The sequence below is a fragment of the Phyllobates terribilis genome, unplaced genomic scaffold (assembly GCF_046119375.1).
Source record: "Phyllobates terribilis strain yellow unplaced genomic scaffold, ASM4611937v1 Scaffold_1__5_contigs__length_1240528914, whole genome shotgun sequence".
NCBI classification, from domain to species: domain Eukaryota; kingdom Metazoa; phylum Chordata; class Amphibia; order Anura; family Dendrobatidae; genus Phyllobates; species Phyllobates terribilis.
In genome coordinates, this window is record NW_027362761.1 from 1,008,452,017 (window position 1) to 1,008,475,579 (window position 23,563).

Below are 23,563 nucleotides of genomic sequence, written 5' to 3' on the forward strand. Positions count from 1 at the left end.
CAATTTCTTCCCTTATCACTCCTAAACACTTTTTGCATAATAATTTGGAATGCGGTGTACATGTGCTTTTCCACAAAACACCAGTGGTTCACGTAGTGAATCTTACAGTTCTAACTTGCCAACCGTGGTCTGTATGGAATTGTTCAATAAAGGGCCCAAAATTAAGATAACATAGATGGGAGAGGTCTCTATGAATAGGAATTCCTAAGTATTTGATACCCTGTGAGGGCCAGGCAAAGGGAAAGTTGGACTGGATGGAATCCTATATGGATTTAGGGAGGGAGACATCGAGGGCCTCAGACTTCGCTGCATTGATTTTAAAATTTTACCATGTAACAAAGTGATCTATTTCAGCCATAACAGCAGGGATGGATATATGTGATTGAGTGATATATACTAGGACATCATCAGCAAATAGAGAGCACTTGTACTCGGTGCCTCCCACCTCAATCCACCTAATATTGGGGTTATGGCGAATTGATGAGAGCAGGTGCTCCGTCACTAGGATGTATAAGAGAGGGGACAGAGGACATCCCTGCCTTGTCCCATTGGTGATTGTGAAAGGTGATGAAAATGTTCTGACGCACCCCCTGGGCCTTGGGACACCCGGAGCCGGACACTTTTTGGTGGATGCTGGTGGTTGTAGTCTTCGTGGCGGAGATCCGGTTCCGTGGCTCAGGGCGGTCAAACCAGTGGCGGAACTATTTATGTGGTTTTGATGTTTAAATGTCCGACTACGCCACCCGTGGATTGCGGTCAGAGTGAACCGCCGCTACAGGGCAGACCGCTAAGGCTGGTGTTGTGGGTGCAGCAGAGCGTAGCATAACTCCCCACGGGAGGAGTATAGCCTCAGGGCAGTGTATGCGGAGGATGGGGGTGATGGTGCAGGGCAGCAGCAGTAACGACACGGAGTCAGTGATGCAGTTCAGGGCCTTTACTCACAGTTCTTATTATCCAGACCACGTCTGCAGGTAACGGCTGCCCACGTCGTACTGTGCTCACCAGGTGAGGGGCTCAGACAACTCCCAGATAACTTTGGAGCGCTTCACAGGACCCCCTTTGTGTGTCCTTTGTCTGGCCTTTCTTACCAACACTTCTGTCCGGCTGCCTCGGGCCTCCTCTTGGTAAACTTGGCGCCAGTTTCCCTGACCCTATGTGGTGCCTTCCTAGCGGGTGGAGCAAGGGGCTGCGCCACATAAAATGTCAGAGCCTCCGGTTTCTAGCTGAGGGTCGTTTCCTGCCTCCACTAGTTCGGGGACCGGTCTCCCCCTTTGGCCTGACCACTCCACGCAGGTGGATTCGGGCATGCGGTGGCGACTCGCCCGTCCGCACCCCTGGGATCCCTTCATTCCTCGTTCCTGGAGCCTTCTCCGCTCCTCTTCCTTCCTTCTCCCTCTTGCAGGCCTGGGCCTCTGTTACTAGGCCCGCCTCCGGAGCAGAGCTCATGCAGAGCCCCTGCTCCCTGCCACTTCTGCTCAGACTTCTCTGCACTGAACTAAGATGGTGCCCACCTTTTATACTCCCTTCTCAATGCACCCAGGAACTGCTTCCTCCCTGCTCCTGCACTGCAGGGTTCCCCTTCCTCAGTGTTCCCTCCCCCCACTCCAGCCAGGGACAGGGACTGTCGTGCCCATCTCAGGGGCATATTGGTCGCCCTGCCCCACGGCAATGTGGTGTAATGCATGCAGGTGTCGGGTCCTGATCCACACTCCATCCTTATCTGAGAGTGAGATATCACACCTCTGGGTGAGGTGCAATACGTCTGTAGCAACCGAGCCCTCGGTGCTACAGTTCCATTTATCTTCAGCCTAGGTGACGTATTGTGATACAGGGCCGTGATTTTGGCTATAAAAGGGTCCCCTAGACCCCTACCCCAAGCTTTTTAAGAGAATCATATATGGCGTGCCAGGAGACTCTATGGAATGCTTTCTCAGCATCCAACGAGAGAATCTACTTACAAATTTTTAACTGCATCTAGCCCAGGAAATACTTTGTGCCTAGTAGCAGTGTCTGCTAGTCAGCGGATTATCCCGGCTGTTAAGCAATCTACACCACCTGTAGTTTGGACACTTAATTTTTTCAAAGGAAATGCTTCGGGACCACGGGATACTTAGTGAAGAGCATCAGGAGGCACCCCAAGGCATAGGGGCTGGGACTGGCACTAGGATGCCTTGCGGTGGACAGCCGAGCTCGATCCTTATAAAAGCTTTTTAACTGCAGCAGCTTTAGTGGACGCTACTGGAGCTGGAATTACGCGGCTGCTGGCATGAGACTTGCCCTCCAATAGATCCTTGTAAATGGATTTAAAGTGTATTCATTCAAATTAGAGGGACAATTTAAATTAAAAAGCTTAGAGCTGCCTCCACCACAGGGGGGCTCTCTCGACCCACCAGCGGACAGGCACCAGTATTGGGAGAGGGGGGCTGGCCGTCAGGGTTCACCGCGGCTCTGGCACAAACCCGGCGACACGGAGGTGGCACGGGCAGGAGCGGACTGGCCGTCTCGGCTTCTCACTTTTTGGATTTTAGAAGGGCATGACATGCCTATATCTGTGTCTCCCCCTCCTTTTACTCCTCCACCTCTTTTCTTTTCGCATGACTATATGTACTTGTCACTTTTCCATGTGTTAGTTATGTCTTCTGAGCAGTTTGTCAGCTTTTGGACACCTTTGAAGGTGTTTTCTATGTGTTTCTATGTGTTTTTGTTTGCCTGCCATTGGTTTTAACGGTGTTCGAAGGTGTTCGACGAACAGTTCGACGAACAGTTCGGCGAACACACGGGTGTTCGACGAACCGAACCGAACTTGAACACTACGGGGGTGGCTCAACACTACATATGATTTCTGTGAATAAGTTTGTCGCAGTATTACGCCACTTTTACAGACACACAAAAACAACTACCAAACCTTACCTAAATTGCATTTAACAGACCAAAAAGGTTAAGAAACAGTTTTTCATGCATAATCACTTGTATATAACGCTAAATAAACCAGAGAAACCAAAAAAATGTACCTTTTAGCCTTTGTTCACACATACTGTTGTGGCTTTTTTTCAATCGCCTTTTACAATTGGGAGGACCCTGACTTATACATTCTGTCATACATCATTTTAGTTCACTATTCCCCAGCACTTTACAAGCACAGCTACAACGCACCAGTAGGTATGTTGATCATTGACCTGAGAGGCCTCAGGTGGCTCTGTAACATGCGTTTTGGAGGGACAGCTGATGCTTAGACATTTGGGAGGTCCCTCCATCATTGATACTCAGATAGTGGAATACATATTCCATAGCAGTTTACAATGTGCCCATTGTAGCATTGCGCTTGACCCTCCTCCTCCTCCTCCTCCACCACCATGTGATACTGCGGCCCTAAATTCAAATGTTGAGAGGGCCTGCAGTAGGCAGGAAAGCTGAGTTTTGTGAGAGCCCTCGTGTGGCCCTGTAACATTTTGAAGTGCCCTCCTCTAGAAATTTTGGAGGTGCCACTTGTGTACATTTGAGACTGCCCTCACTTATTCATATTGTAGGGCCCTCATTATTATTTAACTCATTTAATGGCAGAGACTACAGAGAAAATGGCCAAAAGATATGGAGTACTAGAAGGTAGCAGTGAGTGCAGCCTACGATCCTCAGGTATGGCTGAACTCTGTGAACAGGAAAAATAAAGCTACACTTGTCAACTGGATGATGAGCTCAAATATATTACTTGTGCAAGTCTATGCAACAAAGGATATATGGTGCCCCCCCTCCAGGATGGGTTAGAGAAGCTTCTGCAAATGGCTTAGAGATTTTTATTGTCAATATTCCCAAGATTATAAAGCAAGAGAAGACTTCTTGATACTGTAATAATTGGTCCAGTGCAGAATGTGCATCGTATTTCCAAAAATTACTCCTGGGGCTGGGGGCTGGGTCATAAGTGCATGAAGATTCCTTGTCAATGGCCTCCCTTGACATTATCATTATGACATTAAACATTATCTACGATGGAGTACTGTAGTAGTTGTGGCCCTCAATTCAAGTTTTCAGAGGGCCATCAGTCGGTCATCAACAGTCAGTGTAAATTTCTGTTGAATATATATTCCCTATCTCAGTCACAATGTGGCAGAACCTGTGACAAGGGCCTCCAATGACAAATATTAGTTTGGTAGGACTACTGTACATTCCAGATTTGTCCACTGAGCAATGTGCATAGGGTTTGTGAAATTTAGTTCTATGGGCTGAGTCATGGCTGACGCAGGAAGCCACCATCCAAGGGTCTCCAATCACAAATAGTAGTTAGGCTGGAGTAGGAATACTGTCCTGGTTTGTCCACTGAACAATGTGCATAGGATTTGTAAAAATTAGCCCTATGGGCTGTGTCATGGTTGACTCACTATTTTGACTGTGCCTGTGACAGATAGCTTGGCTTGTGCCATCAACATCTGAAAATCTGTCAACTAAACCCAAAATCCCAAAAAAGCCTGTTATTAAGGGACGTGGACGTGGTGTTGTCAGTGGTGCGCGAGAAGGCACTCAGTCTGTGTCAGGTCAGAACAAGCTTGATGCATCCACTATGTTCCTGGAAAAAGTTCCCGGTCTGGAATGTAAACGTGTGTGGAAACCAGAAGAGTGAGAGCAGATTCTGTCTTGGATAGCAGACAAGGCCTCTACGCATTTGTCAAGCAGCAACAAATCTTCTACGATCACACAATCTATTGTGGATACACAGAAGGCTGGCCCTTCCAATCCTGAAGCTGGTTCTCCTTCCTCCCACCATTATCAGTCAAAGGAGACATATGACCCCAAGCTTGGCAACTCCGAGGATCTGTTTGGTATGTATCCTTTGGTTAGCTCTGGCCTATCACTGTGCAGCTTTGAAGAGGGACAAGAGCGTGCCTTGATGCTCAAGTATTTGAGGACCTATGGCCTTAAGAAAGCCACTTGGAGGAATGTAATTTACTGTTGCCATCATGTCAGCCTACAATGTCAACTGGGAAGGAGGATGAGATAGAAGACGAGGTGGTCGATGATGAGTCCACTGATCCGAACTGGGCCGTTGGCACGCATAGCCAAGACAGCAACACAGAGGAAGATGGATATGTAGCACCAACACATGCACCAAGGGGTCGTGGTTTGCCCAGAGTGAGAACTGGGTCAACTGTTCCCAAGAGCACCCCCGCTGTGCGCCAATTCAGGGCAAGTGAGCATTCAGCTGCTGTGTGGAATTTTTTTTGCTGAAAGTCCTTCAGAGAAAAACATTATTGTCTGCAGCATCTGCCATACCAAATTGAGCAGAGGCCAGGGCAAAGGCAACCTGAGCGCCACCAGTATGAGAAACCACATGGTAGCCAAGCACCCCAGTAGGTAGGTGTAACACCAGGGTACCAAATCTGCGTCTGCAGGTCAAACCAATAATAATAACAATAATACTCTTTATTTATATAGCGCCAACCTATTCTGCAGCGCTTTACAATTCAGAGGTTCATATTCAACAGTCATAAGTAACATAGCTAAAGATAATGCAATAATTAAAGCAAAAATAATGACGACTCTCATCTTACGATCTACAATTAGGTGGGGGTGACACAAAGGACAGGGGCTTATTGACAATGATGGTCCAGCAATCTTGGGGGGATGAGGGATAGATAAAGGCTGCATGAGCTCATCACCAGCCAGTATCTGTAGTGCTTTTGGGTTCGGTGGAGACTTATGCCATGTCGCCTGGGCTATGTCCTTCAGAATCTGCTGTTCAAGAAGCAGGCGCTTATACCTCCTGCCCACAAGCTGCGGTTGGTCACACATAACAAACATCAACCACATCCACTTCCTTGTGCCAGCAAAGCATCCAATTGTCTGTGCCTGAGAGCTTGGAAAGAAAGTGTAAATACCCAGCCACGCACCCACAGGCACAAATTCTAAACTTGCACATTGCCTAATTTCTAGCTGTGGAGATGTTGCCATTTAGGCTTGTGGGAGCACAAGGATAGGGGCAGAACTGAACCTCTCTTTGAGATACTCAAACGCTTCAATGGCCTCAGTAGTCCACTGGGCCGTATTAGCACCTTTCCTGGTGAGATCGGTTAGAGATTTAACAATTACAGAATAATTCTTAATGAATTTCCTGTAATAATTGGCAAAACCCAAAAATCTCTCTATAGATTTCAAACCAATAGGCCTAGGCCATTCCTGCACAGCCTGAACCTTCACAGGGTCCATCTCAAAGCCCTAGCTGGAGACAATGTAGCCCAAAAAAATAATTTTCTGCACAGTGAACTCACATTTCTCCAGCTTAGCAAAGAGTGAATTATCACTCAATAACTGCAAGCCTTCACGTACACTCTGCCAATGGGACTCTAGATCTGGTGAGTAAATCAAAATGTCATCTAAATACACAACCACATTCTTACCAATCAGAGGTCTCAGGATGTCATTAGTAAGGTTCTGAAAAAATGCAGGTGCATTGGTAAGGCCAAAAGGCATCACCAGATTCTCAAAATGACCTACCGGAGTGTTAAAAGCAGTTTTCCATTCATCACCCTCCTTCATACGTAATAAATTGTATGCCCCCTGGAGATCAATTTTGGAGTACCACTTGACTCCCACTTACTGGTTAAACAAGTCAGAAATTAACGGTAATGGGTAGGAATTGCGTACGGTAATCTTATTAATTTCACGAAAATCCAGACATGGACGTAAACCGCCGTCCTTTTTTTTAACTAAGAAGAATCCAACTGCCACAGGCGACTTAGAATATTTAATGTGACCAGCAGCCAGGCAAGTCTCTATGTACTCCTCCAAGGCCTTTCTTTCAGGAATAGTCAGATTAAACAAGCGACTTTTGGGAAGAGTAGCACCCGGAACAAACTCAATGGCGCAATCATAATCCCTATGAGGAGGTAAAACTTGCGACTCCTCCTCCGAAAAAACCCTCCAAAAATCTTGAATAGGTACAGGTAATTCCACTTTTTCCACAGCCGCAATGCGACCATTACAACATTTATCATAGCACTTCGGACTCCAAGACTAGTGTTGAGCCACCCCCGTAGTGTTCGAGTTCGGTTCGGTTCGTCGAACACCCGTATGTTCGACGAACTGTTCGTCGAACTGTTCGACGAACACCTTCGAACACCAATAAAACCAATGGCAGGCAAACAAAAACACATAGCAACACATAGAAAACACATAGAAAATACTTCAAAGGTGTCCAAAAGCTGACAAACTGCTCAGAAGACACAACTAACACATGGAAAAGTGACAAATACATATAGTCATGCGAAAAGAAAAGAGGTGAAGGAGTAAAAGGAGGGGGAGACACAAATATAGGCATGTCATGCCCTTCTAAAACCAAAAAAGTGCGAAACTGACACGGCCAGTCCGTTCGTGCCCTTGCCACCTCCGTGTCGCCGGGTTTGTGCCAGAGCCACGGTGGACCCTGACGGCCAGCCCCCCTCTCCCAATACTGGTGCCTGTCCGCTGGTGGGTCGAGCCCCCCCGCGGTGGGGGGGAGTAACATCTGCAGAAGAAAGACCATCTTCCAGCCAAACTAAGATGTCTACTTCTTTTCGTCGACAATGTGATATGATCCCTTTCTTACGGACACACCCATCGCTACAAATTCCAGATGAGGAACAAAAACAGCAGGTGCTTCAACGGATATCAAGTGCTCATTTAAGTGGGCTCTACTCCACCTCAACTTCAACATCACAAATACTCCAGTCCTCAGAGGTGTCACCCCAATCGCACTTGCTTCCTCACAGCTCCCAAGTCTCCAGCTGCCCGTCTGAATATGGGGTAACACAGATGGTTGAGTCTGCACAGCCGTTTACTCATACTATAGCCTGGGAAACGGAGGTCTACTCCAGAGCTTCTGTTAATCCAGACGAGGAAATGATCTGCACTGATGCCCAGAATCTTTATAAGTCGGATCCAGGACCAGATGAAGAAGGTTCTGAGCATTATGTAGACCCTAGTTCCCAAACTGTAACTCCTGTTGGTGGAGACAATGATGAAGACACTGATGAGACTCAAATACCTGATTGGAGCGACAACTTGACTTTTCGGTCAGGGCAGGAAGAGGTTGGCTCTGAGGACGACGGGTGTGAGAACACACAGGGTGATGATGACGAGGTTGGAGTTCCACTTACTGTCAACCCACAGTCAGCCAGTCGATGAGGTCAGCAGAGGAGGTGGAGGAGGATGTGACTAGCACAGGGGATGGGGATGACTCGGTACCTGGGCCTTTGCCTAGCCTTGGGGATGTCGCGGTGGTCGGCTCCCAGGCCCGTACCCTGGGGTCACTCTTTAAAACGGTGGATAATTGTTAATTTTATAAGAGTTCGTGACGCCACCTGTGGTATCTGGTGAGAAGCACCAGTGATGCAGCAGTCCACTGAGGCCGGTGATAAGGCAGCTCGATGGTATAGCTCCCCACAGGTGGAGCTAGGCCTCAGGGCAGCGTATGCAGGGGGAGTGCAGGACAGGCGAGACCCAGCTGGGTCAGAGCAAGAAAGGAAACGGACACGGTAGTCACTTCAGTACCTTTTACTGGTGGAAATTCAGGCACATCCGGGAGCACTGTAGGGTGAAGGGTGCATATCAGGATCCTCCCCAATGAGCGGGTGTAGGGCCTCCTGTTTCTTGCGTAGTAAGTTTCTGACCTGCCTGGAGCTAGGCCTAACTTTGTCTCTGTCCTGCGCTGGCTGACCTTGTGGTAGGGCCTTGTCTTAGAGTTCAGGCTCCCAGTATGCGGGGCCTAAGCGTCTCCTGGCTCTGTTACGTATCAGCACCTTAGCGATCCTGGGACTTGTAGTTCTCCAGGGATTCCAGTTATGCCTTACTGGGTCATAGAGATCCCGGTAACCTCGGATCTGGTGTCCGGTAAATGCTTCGGGGTGAGCTGGTTATGCTCCTCTGCCCCTTATGTACAAACTCGCCACTCGCCTTCGGCCTACTCGGGCCCTCACTAGGCTATACACACTAACGGCAGCTTGCCGTGCTTCACCGATCTTATGGCCCCAGCACACCTTAAGCTCTAACTGGGCTCCCTGAATCTAGCTAGCAGGAGCCTCGTGCTCCACTGCTGAACTATTAACTGAGTTCTCTAGACTAGACTGAGCTCCACTGCAGACTGACCTCTCTTAGGCTTCTCTACTGCAGGAACTCTTCAGAGGAACTGAATTGCCTAGCTCCACCTTCCCTATTTATTTCCCTAACGGGCTCCCTCTGCTGGTCTGAGGTGGAAGGTGGAGATGTGTGAATGTTTATGGAGGCCTCTTGTGGAGGATTCCATCAATGCACTCTTCTAGCATCTGTGATACCAAGCACAAGGGGGCGTCACAGATGCTATTGACGACGAGGTTAGGTTGCACCTTCCTGGACAGATGGAATACTGGAAGCACGTCAACAACTGCATCCTCAACCACAACTCTGCCTCTGACCACAAGTCGTAGTGGCTCTTCAGGTCACATGGGCTCTAAGCCTTGCATAGCCTGGGCATTTTTTCAGATCAATAAGGATGACCCAACTCGTGTTATCTGTAATATTTGTCACCAAAAGCTAAGTAGAGGCCAAAAAACCCATAGTTTTAGTACTTCATGCATGAACCGTCACATGGTTATGAAGCATAAGTTGCAGTGGAAAGCTCACTGTGCTACAATGCGGCCTAGCGGGCCGGGCCAACCACCGTCTGCCCCATATTGTGCATCCGCGGCCTCTTCATGCTCTGTGACTGGGGGGACAGCAGTCACACATGTTATTGGACGCAGACCTGCCACCTCTTTACCCGCAGCAGCCAGTGTGATTGGCGGGTCGTCAGTTCATGTGGAAGTGGAAACACCTCCTGGTGTTGAGCACTCTCCGTCATCGAGAGCACCACCTTTGGATCAAGGCAACCTAACATGTCCGCCTGCATCTTCCTCACAGACTGGCAGTTTGCCGGGGACACCCTACTCAACCCCGTCTAAGCACAACAGCCAGCCCTCGGTCCCTCAGATGTGGACAAGTAAAAGACCATTTCCTCCTAGCCATGACAAAGCTAAGAGGTTGAATTTCACCATCTGCAAGCTGTTGGCTACAGAAATGCTGCCTTTCTGCCTGGTGGATACAGAGGATTTTCGAGACCTTATGTCCGGCGCAGTGCCCCAGTACCAGATGCCCAGTCGGCAATACTTCTCAAAGAAAGATGTGCCTGCGCTCCACCAGCATGTCGCACACAACATCACCGCTTCTTTGAGAATCTCTGTGTGTGACAGGGTGCATTTCACCACAGACACTTGGACGAGTAGGCATGGACAGGGGCGTTATATGTCGCTGACTGGGCACTGGGTAACTATGGTGACAGCAGGACAAGGGGCTGCTGTCCAAGTCTTACCTTCCCCACGAGTTGTGCGTCAATCCTCTTTATCTAGAAGTTCCTCCACTGCTTCTGCCTCCTCAACCTCCTCTCGGTCCTCCACCTGCACCCAAAGCCTGTTTGGTAATTCCACCTGCTTTCTAACTGCGCAGAAGGAATCCTGCACACCTCCTTACTATGCTGGTAGCAGTGATCAACGGCATCAGTGTTTCCTTTGAAATGTCTGGGAAATGTGAGTCACACAGCTGAGGAGTTGTGGTCAGCTCTGGAGACAAAGTTTCATGAGTGGTTGTCTCCACTGGATTTGCAACCAGGGAAGGCCGTGTGCGACAATGCTGCAAACCTCGGTGCGGCCCTTCGCCGGGGCAATGTCACACTCGTGCCTTGTATGGCTCACGTGTTGAACCTGGTTGTCCATCAATTTTTAGCCCACTATCCAAGACTAGATGGCCTTCTGCAGAGGGCACGGTCGCTGTGTGCTCACTTCCGCCGTTCGCATCCCGCAGCTCAACGACTTACATCTCTACAGAAGTCGTTGGGCCTGCCAGTTCACCGGCTGAAATGCGATGTGCCGACACGGTGGAATTCAACTCTGCACATGTTGCAGCGACTGTGGCAACACCGACAAGCCCTGGTGCAATACGTTCTGACGTATATCCTGGGCCAACGAGATCCAGAGGTGGGGCAAATCACGCTACAGGAGTGGTCTCAGATCAGGGACCAATGAAGTTGACGCGCCCCCTGGGCCGTGGGGTACCCGGAGCCGGGCCGGTAGACGCTGGGGGTTGTAGTCACTGTGGCGGTGACCCTGTCCGTGACCCAGGGCGGTCAATTCAAGGGTAATTTGTATATATGGGTTTTATAATGTCCGACTACGCCACCTGTGGAGTGCTGCCAAAGGGGTCGCCGCTGCGGAACAGTCCTCTGAAGCTGGTGGTTTTGCAGCAATGGTATTATTACTCCCCACAGGAAGAGTGTAGCTTCAGGGCAGTGTGGGTGGATGATGGTGGTTGTAGTGCAGGGAGTCAGTAATGAATAGAGATGAGCGTTGTTCTACTCGAACTGTTCGCCAATCTCAAATTCGAGCTGTTTTGGGCGGTGTTCGAGCCGTTCGGCGAACACGAACAATTTGAGAAAAATTCGGCTGTTCGAGGTTATGTTCGATAACTGTTCGTGCACCAAAATCATAACTGGATTTTTTCTCAGTAATGATGAAAATTAATGTTAATACGCAGTTTGAGTGTACATTTTTTTTTCTCTTTCCCGCATTTGCAGTGGGGAGGTGCAATCTGTCAGCCTATCAGCAGCGCACACACGGAGCGAAGTGCTTTTTTTCACACAAGCAAGGGCATGTGTCACTGGCAGTGTATGTCACATGTCCTTGCCCTATAAGACCAAGCCATTTTCCCCGTCGCCACCATTTTCTCACTGCTGCAGCTGCGTGTTAGACGGCACCGCTGTTGCTGTGTGCGCTATACCTTGTTAATTTCAAGCCAATTTTCGCACAAATCTACAGATAGCTTGGGAGTAGGGAATAGTTGTGATTGCAGTCCTTTTAAGGACTAGGTTATAGCATTTCCTATGACTTTTATCAGGCAGGTCTGTGCTCTTAAATAGATAGATTGTGGGAGTAAAGACTAATTGTAATTGGAGTCCTTTTCAGGACTAGGTTACATCAGTTCATATCAGTTTTTGCCAGGCAGGTCTGTGCCAGTGCTGTGCAAGTTTTTTTCACAGCATTTGGCTGAATCTAGCAAAGCTAATCCTTTTTGGCCTATTGCAGAGTGTGTTAGTCAGTGGAGTAGCCTATCTGTGTTGCAAGATATACCACCTGTGTATAGAATACCAATTTTTTTACTGCACCTAGTGAAGTAAAATCTTTTGGGCATAGCATCATTCTATTAGTCCATCTATACTGACCTCCATCAGGTTGCAAATTGAATATAATTTTTTTCTGCATCTAGCTCTGAAAAAATATTGGGCTTCTAGCTGTGTGTGGGACTTGTTCTATTAGTCCATCTATACAGACCTCCATCAGGTTGCAAACTGAATATATTTTTTTCTGCATCTACCTCTGAAAAAATATTGGGCTTCTAGCTGTGTGTGGGACTTGTTCTATTAATCCATCTATACAGACCTCCATCAGGTTGCAAACTGAATATAATTTTTTTCTGCATCTACCTCTGAAAAAATATTTGGGCTTCTAGCTGTGTGTGGGACTTGTTCTATTAGTCCATCTATACTGACCTCCATAAGGTTGCAAACTGAATATAATTTTTTTCTGCATCTACCTCTGAAAAAATATTTGGCCTTCTAGCTGTGTGTTGGACTTGTTCTATTAGTCCATCTATACTGACCTCCATCAGGTTGCAAATTGAATATAATATTTTTCTGCATCTAGCTCTGAAAAAATGTTTGGCCTTCTAGCAGTGTGTGGGACTTGTTCTATTAGTCCATCTATACTGACCTCCATCAGGTTGCAAACTGAATATATTTTTTTCTGCATCTACCTCTGAAAAAATATTGGGCTTCTAGCTGTGTGTGGGACTTGTTCTATTAATCCATCTATACAGACCTCCATCAGGTTGCAAACTGAATATATTTTTTTCTGCATCTACCTCTGAAAAAATATTGGGCTTCTAGCTGTGTGTGGGACTTTGTCTATTATTCCATCTATACAGACCTCCATCAGGTTGCAAACTGAATATAATTTTTTTCTGCATCTACCTCTGAAAAAATATTTGGTCTTCTAGCTGTGTGTGGGACTTGTTCTATTAGTCCATCTATACTGACCTCCATAAGGTTGCAAACTGAATATAATGTTTTTCTGCATCTACCTCTGAAAAAATATTTGGCCTTCTAGCTGTGTGTGGGACTTGTTCTATTAGTCCATCTATACTGACCTCCATCAGGTTGCAAATGGAATATAATATTTTTCTGCATCTAGCTCTGAAAAAATTTTTGGCCTTCTAGCAGTGTGTGGGACTTGTTCTATTAGTCCATCTATACTGACCTCCATCAGGTTGCAAACTGAATATAATTCTTTTCTGCATCTACCTCTGAAAAAATATTTGGGCTTCTAGCTGTGTGTAGGACTTGTTCTATTAGTCCATCTATACTGACCTCCATAAGGTTGCAAACTGAATATAATTTTTTTCTGCATCTACCTCTGAAAAAATATTTGGCCTTCTAGCTGTGTGTGGGACTTGTTCTATTAGTCCATCTATACTGACCTCCATCAGGCTGCAAATTGAATATAATATTTTTCTGCATCTAGCTCTGAAAAAATGTTTGGCCTTCTAGCAGTGTGTGGGACTTGTTCTATTAGTCCATCTATACTGACCTCCATCAGGTTGCAAACTGAATATATTTTTTTCTGCATCTACCTCTGAAAAAATATTGGGCTTCTAGCTGTGTGTGGGACTTGTTCTATTAATCCATCTATACAGACCTCCATCAGGTTGCAAACTGAATATAATTTTTTTCTGCATCTACCTCTGAAAAAATATTTGGGCTTCTAGCTGTGTGTGGGACTTGTTCTATTAGTCCATCTATACTGACCTCCATAAGGTTGCAAACTGAATATAATTTTTTTCTGCATCTACCTCTGAAAAAATATTTGGCCTTCTAGCTGTGTGTTGGACTTGTTCTATTAGTCCATCTATACTGACCTCCATCAGGTTGCAAATTGAATATAATATTTTTCTGCATCTAGCTCTGAAAAAATGTTTGGCCTTCTAGCAGTGTGTGGGACTTGTTCTATTAGTCCATCTATACTGACCTCCATCAGGTTGCAAACTGAATATATTTTTTTCTGCATCTACCTCTGAAAAAATATTGGGCTTCTAGCTGTGTGTGGGACTTGTTCTATTAATCCATCTATACAGACCTCCATCAGGTTGCAAACTGAATATATTTTTTTCTGCATCTACCTCTGAAAAAATATTTGGCCTTCTAGCTGTGTGTGGGACTTGTTCTATTAGTCCATCTATACTGACCTCCATCAGGTTGCAAATTAAATATAATATTTTTCTGCATCTAGCTCTGAAAAAATGTTTGGCCTTCTAGCAGTGTGTGGGACTTGTTCTATTAGTCCATCTATACTGACCTCCATCAGGTTGCAAACTGAATATATTTTTTTCTGCACCTACCTCTGAAAAATATTGGGCTTCTAGCTGTGTGTGGGACTTGTTCTATTAATCCATCTATACAGACCTCCATCAGGTTGCAAACTGAATATATTTTTTTCTGCATCTACCTCTGAAAAAATATTGGGCTTCTAGCTGTGTGTGGGACTTGTTCTATTAATCCATCTATACAGACCTCCATAAGGTTGCAAACTGAATATCAGTTTTTTCTGCATCTACCTCTGAAAAAATATTGGGCTTCTAGCTGTGTGTGGGACTTGTTCTATTAATCCATCTATACAGACCTCCATCAGGTTGCAAACTGAATATATTTTTTTCTGCATCTACCTCTGAAAAAATATTGGGCTTCTAGCTGTGTGTGGGACTTGTTCTATTAATCCATCTATACATACCTCCATCAGGTTGCAAACTGAATATATTTTTTTCTGCATCTACCTCTGAAAAAATATTGGGCTTCTAGCTGTGTGTGGGACTTGTTCTATTAGTCATCTATACTGACCTCCATCAGGTTGCAAATTCAAAATATTTTTTTGTCTGCATCTACCTCTGAAAAAATATTTGGCCTTCTAGCAGTGTGTGGGACTTGTTCTATTAGTCCATCTATACTGACCTCCATCAGGTTGCAAACTGAATATAATTTTTTTCTGCATCTAACTCTGAAAAAATATTTGGCCTTCTAGCAGTGTGTGGGTCTCATTGTATTAGGCCCTCTATACCAAGCTCCACCAGCTTTTCAATTAATAATAATTTTTCGCTGCATCTAGCCCTGAAAATAATTTTTCTTCCCAATAGTGGTAGCAATAGAAATATGGGGTGCGCTCCTGGCTTACAAAAATATACGCTTCATAACAAAAAACACCAGCTTAGCGAACTGCATTAATAAGATGGCATCATCGTCTCTCCCAGTGCTAGGCCTACTACCCAGGCTAGCATTCCTGTGCCTAAAACACAATGTATGGGTCCGCGCTAGCCACTATGCTGAGGGGTCTAAAGCTGCTGCTAACGCTTTATAACAATTCAATTGGCAGATTTTCACAGAGCTCTTCCACAATGCCCACCCATCGGGACAACAGTTGCCCACCTTCCCTATGGGATCTAGTGGCGAATAGTTGATGCCATTAATCAGAGCGTCAGTTGCCCCGTCGACGTGGCAAGCATACGGTAAGGCATGGGAAGAGTGGACACGACTAGTAGCAGGCAGACGGGTTGACCAATGTGAACAAGCCAGATCACAAGTCACCATAGAATTTCTCCACCAGCTAATGATGAGGGGCATATCAGGGGCATCAGCGCAGCGGTGTCTGACCGAAGTAGCATTTCACTTCCAACTACTGAATTGGGGAGATGTGACAAAGATTCATCATCAGACAATCCATAAAAGGGTGGAAAAGGGGTCAGCCAAGTCAGGAGTGTAGACGTCCCGTCCCGTGTCACTAAAACTGATTTCTCACATCATATCCCTAACACCATTAACATGACACTCACAATTTGAAGCAACACTACTGTCTACTGCATTTGTGATCGCCTTCTTCGGGGTGCTATGCATAAGCGAATTAGTCCCTCAATCCAAAATTAGCACCAGTGGAGGCTTATTACACCAGGACGTAGTCATAGGCAATAATGCAATACGTCTACGCATACACAAATCGAAAATGGTTCCAGCGGGCAGGGGCACTTGGGTACTTCTACAACCCACAAACGGTACACTGAGTCGAGTAACAATAGTAAAACCATATCTAACCATCCGATCACAAAGTAATTTGTTCCTATCACACATTGATGGGACGCCATTATCAAGATACCAGTTCCAAGCTATATTTAATAAATGCATAACATCGGCAGGGAACCACACCAAAGATTACGGGACACACTCATTCCGCATAGGCGCGGCCACAGAAGCAGCAAGAGCAGGACTGTCAGAAACGGAAGTTCAGAGGATAGAGAGATGGTGATCCACGTGTTTGGCAAGATACATAAGACCGGACTTGTTATCCTAACGTGGTTTGTTTCTTTTACAGGTGACGCTAAGCCAACAGTGTGGGTGATAGGCCACTCGTATATATATTGGACAGATTAAAGGGCGAAAGTCCGCCCAGGCGGGAGGAAATTAGAGTTTCATAACACATATTTCAACTGGAGAGGTATTAGAGGCCTGCTATGGCCACAGGTACTAATGGAGGTAATCAAGGTAGGGAGAGAGGCAAGATGTCTGGTCATCTTAGTTATACAGGCCGGGGGAAACAACCTAGGTCATCACAAGAGCGCATAACTAATGGCAATAATGAAACTAGACACTGAGCGCTTCAGAGTATTTTTCACAAAACTAGCTATAGTATGGTCAGAGATTGTGCCGATAGCGGTATGGCAAGGTGCGCGAGACATCACGGCCATCGAACGGACAAAATTTAGAAGAGACAGAGGCGGTGTAGTGGTACGACACCGACAACTGGAAGGAGATAAAGCAGGCCTCATACGGCCCGACGGTGTTCACTTAATGGATATTGGACTGGACATATTCCTGTCAGGACTCCAGGACGGAGTGGAACAAGCGTTAAGAGTGATGGGTGGCGGTCAGAGTCCTGCATACGAGTACGCAGGATCCTCCGTGGCCTGGAAATAGAAAGGACATGTTGGAGAGTTACACTTGTTGGCCAATTTGCCGGAGTGGAGATCCAGGGCATGCTGCAACAAGCTGAATTATGTTAGAAATAAAATGTATTTCTATTGGAATGAGTATAAAGAGTTAATAAAGCTGTGACCGATCCTCACCCATCCAGTTGTAAGAGTTACATTATTGTATTGTCAAGGAAAGGGGGGCGGTAGGGGGGCTGAGCGTCTGGGTTTGGTTGGGGGTCCCCACAGTCTGCCTAGGCTAGATGCATTTAAAAATTCTTATTAGATACACAGGCGGTGCAGCTTGCTTCGCAGCTGGGCTACTACGCCCAAAGTATTGCCTAGGCTAGATGCAGTTAAAAATTCTACGCTGACTAGCAGACACTGAAGATTTGGAGCAGACCTCTGAGTAAACAGCTCTTCAGACTCAATCATCTGTGTTACCCCAAGCCATAGTGTATGTAGTTTCTTACAGTTAAAAGGGGGGGGGGAGCGACCCAACCCACCTGGAATTGACGATGCCAACGTCACGTAAGACACAGCAAGGGGACTCCAAAAATAGTTTCCATTTTTTCCCAAAATTGTGGCACAGACACCACTTAACCCTAGAACGCATACCTGGGTCCTCGCAGTCCCGCCCTGTTAATTGTTTTCTATTTTCTGCAAGATTACTTTAGTTAGAATTTTGAAACTCTAGGTATTCTTCATGTTTATAGTTGTTTGTCATTTGAGTTTGAGTTATTCAATGTTATTTGCACACGGGCCTAAAAGGCCCTAGGTATATGAAAGTGTAGATTTTTATGGTCATGCGTTCTAGGGTTAAGTGGCATCAATTGCCCCACAGTTGCTTAAAACGGTTGGTGAGGTGATATTACCAAATCCTCAAGCTTTTAGCCTCCCAAGGATAACACAGGATTAGAAAAGTCCTTGCGCATCCATGATTTGTTCATCTTTATGAACGTGAGTCTGTCTACATTCTCAGTGGACAGCCGCGTGCGCTTATCTGTCAGCACACCATCAGCAGCGCTGAACATACGTTCAGAGAGAACACTGGCTGCAGGGCATGACAAGATCTGCAAGGCGTGAGTGGCGAGCTCCGGACATTTTTCCAGATTGGAATACCAAAATGAGCAAGGGTCCAGTGCAGCAAGAAGGCACTCATGTGTCTTGCGCATCCAGGAGGACCAAGTCCTTGTTGTGTTGGTAGCGAGGTAAGAATCATGCTTCTTTCCTCTGCCCTCTCCCCCCAACCTCGCACAACAAAAATGTGATCAAGGTCTCCCTCATCTGATGAGTCTTCCATGCCCATCGCCAGTTCATCCTCCACTTCTTCCTCGGCTCCTGCACCTTCCTCAACAGTTTGGCTGCTACCATGCGCCCTGTTTAATCCCTCTCCCCCACCCTCCCATGCCTGCCTCCTTGGTGCTGCCAACCGTCTGGACCTTGGAGATGTTATCCCTTCTGCATACGACTCCTCCTCTACTTCCTCCACCTCCTCTTGTCCGACCACCTGACTCTGAATTCTGTTTAATGTGTGCTCCAGCATGTAAATCACCGGAATAGTTATGCTGATAATGGCATCGTCGTCAGCACTAAACATCTTCGTCGCCATTTCAAAACTGTGCAGAATGGTGTGTGGCGCCCCTGAGGGTGCAGTCACCACAGAGTTACTGCATCTCACCCAGAGGTGTGGTATCTCAGGTAAGGAAGGCGTATGGCTCGGGACCCTAACACCTGCATCCAACACATACCCGCAGTGGGGTTAGGGCGAGATTGCTCCTAAGGGAGAGCACAGTCCCAGGTCCCTAGCTGGTGGGAGGATCCTATGTAGTGGGTGCTTAGGGGAGCAGCTTAGGGGAGCACATGACAGGGAGAGTATAAATAGGAAGCCATCTTAGAAAGAGCAAGCCAGTCAGAGGAGGAAAAGTGACAGGAGCAGAGGCTCGGCATGAGCTCTGCTCCGGAGGCGGGCCTAGCCTGGGAGGCCCAGGACTGAAGGAGAGAATAGAGGAGTGGGAGCAGGAAGGCTCCAGGAACCGAAGGGACCCTAGGGCTACGGGCCGTGCAGAAGGCCACCTGTACTCCCGCTGCTACCAGAAGGTAGAGGGGTCAGGCCAGATAAGGGGAACCGGTCCCTCAACTAGAGCAGAAACAGCAAGGCTCAACTAGAAACCGGAGGCTGCAGCATTTCATGTACTGCAGGCAAAAGTCCACACCAGTCTCACTAAGAAGGTAGCCACATAGGACCCAGGGGACAGAACACAAGTCGCCCGCCAAGGCCCGAGGATATCGGATAGAAGTGTCACTGGGTGTGAGGTGCAGGGAGAAGGCCAGAGAAAGGACACACAGAAGGGGGTCCTGCTAAGTACTCCAGAGCTATCTGGGGGTGGACTGAGCCCCTCACTGAGTACGCACAGCACGACGGGTGAGATAGCTCTGGTACCTGTAATCTGGACTGCAACAACTGTGAGTAAAGATCTTGGGACTGCATCACACGGACTCTGTGTTCATTACTGACTCCCTGCACTACAACCACCATCATCCACCCACACTGCCCTGAAGCTACACTCTTCCTGTGGTGAGTAATAATACCATTGCAGCAAAACTACCAGCTTCAGAGGACTGTTCCGCAGCGGCGGCCCCTTTGGCCGCACTCCACAGGTGGCGTAGTCGGACATTATAAAATCCATATATACAAATTACCCTTGGATTGACCGCCCTGGGTCACAGACCGTGTCACCGCCACAGTGACTACAACCCCCAGCATCTACCGGCCCGGCTCCGGGTACCCCACGGCCCAGGGGGCGCGTCAACTTCATTGGTCCCTGATCTGAGACCACTCCTGCTGTGTGATTTGCCCCACCTCTGGATCTCGTTGGCCCAGGCTATACGTCAGAAACTATTGCACCAGGGCTTGTCGGTGCTGCCACAGTCGCTGCAACATGTGCAGAGTTGAATTCCACCGTGTCGGCACATCGCATTTCAGCCGGTGAACTGGCAGGCCCAACGACTTCTGTAGAGATGTAAGTCGTTGAGCTGCGGGATGCGAACGGTGGAAGTGAGCACACAGCGACCGTGCCCTCTGCAGAAGGCCATCTAGTCCGGGATAGTGGGCTAAAAATTTATGGACAACCAGGTTCAACACGTGAGCCATGCAAGGCACGTGTGTAACATTGTCCCGGCGAAGGGCCGCACCCAGGTTTGCAGCATTGTCGCACACGGCCTTCCCTGGTTTCAGGTCCAGTGGCGACAACCATTCATGAAACTGGGTCTCCAGAGCTGACCACAAGTCCTCAGCTGTGTGACTCACATTTCCCAGACATTTCAAAGTAAACACTGATGCCGCTGAGCCCTGCTGCCAGCATAGTAAGGAGGTGCGCAGTTAGAAAGCAGGTGGCATTACCAGACAGGCTTTGGGTGCAGGTGGAGGACCGAGAGGAGGTTGAGGAGGCAGAAGCAGTGGAGGAACTTCTAGATAAAGAGGATTGACGTACAACTCGCGGGGACGGCAAGACTTGGACAGCAGCCCCTTGTCCTGCTGTCACCATAGTTACCCAGTGCCCTGTCAGCGACATGTAACGCCCCTGTCCATGCCTACTCGTCCAAGTGTCTGTGGTGAAATGCACCCTGTCGCACACAGAGTTTCTCAAAGAAGCGGTGATGTTGTGTGCGACATGCTGGTGGAGCGCAGGCACACCTTTCTTTGAGAAGTAGTGCCGACTGGGCATCTGGTACTGGGGCACTGCGACGGACATAAGGTCTCAAAAATCCACTGTGTCCTCCAGGCGGAAAGGCAGCATTTCTGTAGCCAACAGCTTGCAGATGGTGAAATTCAACCTCTTAGCTTTCTCATGGCTAGGAGGAAATGGTCTTTTACTTGTCCACATCTGAGGGACCGAGGGCTGGCTGTTGTGCTTTGACGGGGTTGAGTAGGGTGTCCCTGGCAAACTGCCGGTCTGTGAGGAAGATGCAGGCGGACATGTTAGGTTGCCTTGATCCAAAGGTGGTGCTCTCGATGCCAGAGAGCTCTCAACACCAGCAGGTGTTTCCACTTCCCAATGAACTGACGACCTGCCAATCACACTGGCTGTTGCAGGAAAAGAGGTGGCAGGTCTGCGTCCAAAAACATGTGTGACTGCTGTCCCCCAAGTCACAGAGGATGAAGAGGCCGCGGATGCACAAGATGGGGCAGACGGTGGTTGGCCCAGCCTGCTAGGCCGCATTGTAGCACAGTGAGCTTCCCACTGCAACTTATGCTTCATATCCATGTGACGGTACATGCATGAAGTACTCAAACTATGGATTTTTTGGCCTCTACTCAGCTTTTTGTGACAAATATTACAGATAACACGAGTTGGGTCATCCTTATCGATCTGAATAAATGCCCAGGCTATGCAAGGCTTAGAGCCCATGCGACCTGAAGATCCACTACGACTTGTGGTCAGAGGCGGAGTTGTGGTTGAGGATGCAGTTGTTGACGTGCTTCCAGTACTCCGTCTCTGTCCAGGAAGGCGCAACCTAACCTCGTCGTCAATAGCATCTGTGACGCCCCGCTGCGCTTGGTATCACAGATCCCAGAAGAGTGTATTGATGGAATCCTCCACAAGAGGCCCCCTTAAACATTCACACATCTCCACCTTCCACCTCAGACCAGCAGAGGGAGCCCGTTAGGGATATAAATAGGGAAGGTGGAGCTAGGCAGTTCAGTTCCTCTGAAGAGTTCCTGCAGTAGAGAAGCCTAAGAGAGGTCAGTCTGCAGTGGAGCTCAGTCTAGTCTAGAGAACTCAGTTAATAGTTCAGCAGTGGAGCACGAGGCTCCTGCTAGCTAGATTCAGGGAGCCCAGATAGAGCTTAAGGTGTGCCGGCGTCATAAGATCGGTGAAGCGCGGCAAGCTGCCATTAGTGTGTATAGCCTATTGAGGGCCCGAGTAGGCCGAAGGCGAGTGGCGAGTTAGTACATAAGGGGCAGAGGAGCTTAACCAGCTCACCCCGAAGCATTTACCGGACACCGGATCCGAGCTTACCGAGATCTCTATGACCCAGTAAGGCATAACCGGAATCCCTGGAGAACTACAAGTCCCAGGATCGCTAAGGTGCTGATACGTAACAGAGCCAGGAGACGCTTAGGCCCCGCATACTGGGAGCGTGAACTTCAAGAGAAGGCCCTACCACAAGGTCAGCCAGCGCAGGACAGAGACAAAGTTAGGCCTAGCTCCAGGCAGGTCAGAAACTTACTGCGCAGAGGCAAGAAACAGGAGGCCCTACACCCGCTCATTGGGGAGGATCCTGATATGCACCCTTCACCCTACAGTGCTCCAGGATGTGCCTGAATTTCCTCCAGTAAAAGGTACTGAAGTGACTACCGTGTCCGTTTCCGTTCTTGCTCTGACCCAGCTGGGTCTCGCCTGTCCTGCATTCCCCCTGCATACGCTGCCCTGAGACCTAGCTCCACCTGTGGGGAGCTATACCATCGAGCTGCCTTATCACGGGCCTCAGTGGACTGCTGCAGCACTGGTGCTTCTCACCAGATACCACAGGTGGTGTCACAAACTCTTATAAAATTAACAATTATCCACCCTTTTAAAGAGTGACCCCAGGGTACGGGCCAGGGAGCCGACCACCGCGACATCCCAAAGGCCAGGCAAAGGCCCGTGACCTCATCGACTGGCTGACTGTGGGTTGACAGTAAGTGGGATCTCCAACCTTGTCATCATCACCCTGTGTGTTATCACACCCGTCGTCCTCAAAGCCAACCTCTTCCTGCCCTGACCGAAAAGTCAAGTTGTCGCTCCAATCAGGAATTAGAGTCTTATCATCGTCTTCATCATTGTCTCCACCAACAGGAGTTACAGTTTGGGAACGAGGGTCTACATTATGCTCAGAACCTTCTTCATCTGGTTCTGGATCCGACTTATAAAGATTCTGGGCATCAGTGCAGATCATTTCCTCGTCTGGATTAACAGAAGCTCTGGAGCAGACCTCCGTTTCCCAGGCTATAGTATGAGTAAACAGCTGTGCAGACTCAACCATCTGTGTTACCCCATACTCAGACGGGCAGCTGGAGACTTGGGAGCTGTGAGGAAGCAAGTGCGATTGGGGTGACACCTCTGAGGACTGGAGTATTTGTGATGTTGAAGTTGAGGTGGAGGAGAGCCCACTTGAAGGAGCACTTGATATCCGCTGAAGCACCTGCTGTTTTTGTGCCTCATCTGGAATTTGTAGCGATGGGCGTGTCCGTAACAAAGGGATCGTATCACATTGTCCACGAAAAGAAGTCGACATGTTAGTTTGGCTGGAAGATGGTCTTTCTTCTGCAGATGTTACTCCCCCCCCACCGCGGGGGGCTCGACCCACCAGCGGACAGGCACCAGTATTAGGAGAGGGGGGCTGGCCGTCTGGGTCCACCGCGGCTCTGGCACAAACCCGGCGACACGGAGGTGGCACGGGCAGGAACGGACTGGCCGTGTCGGCT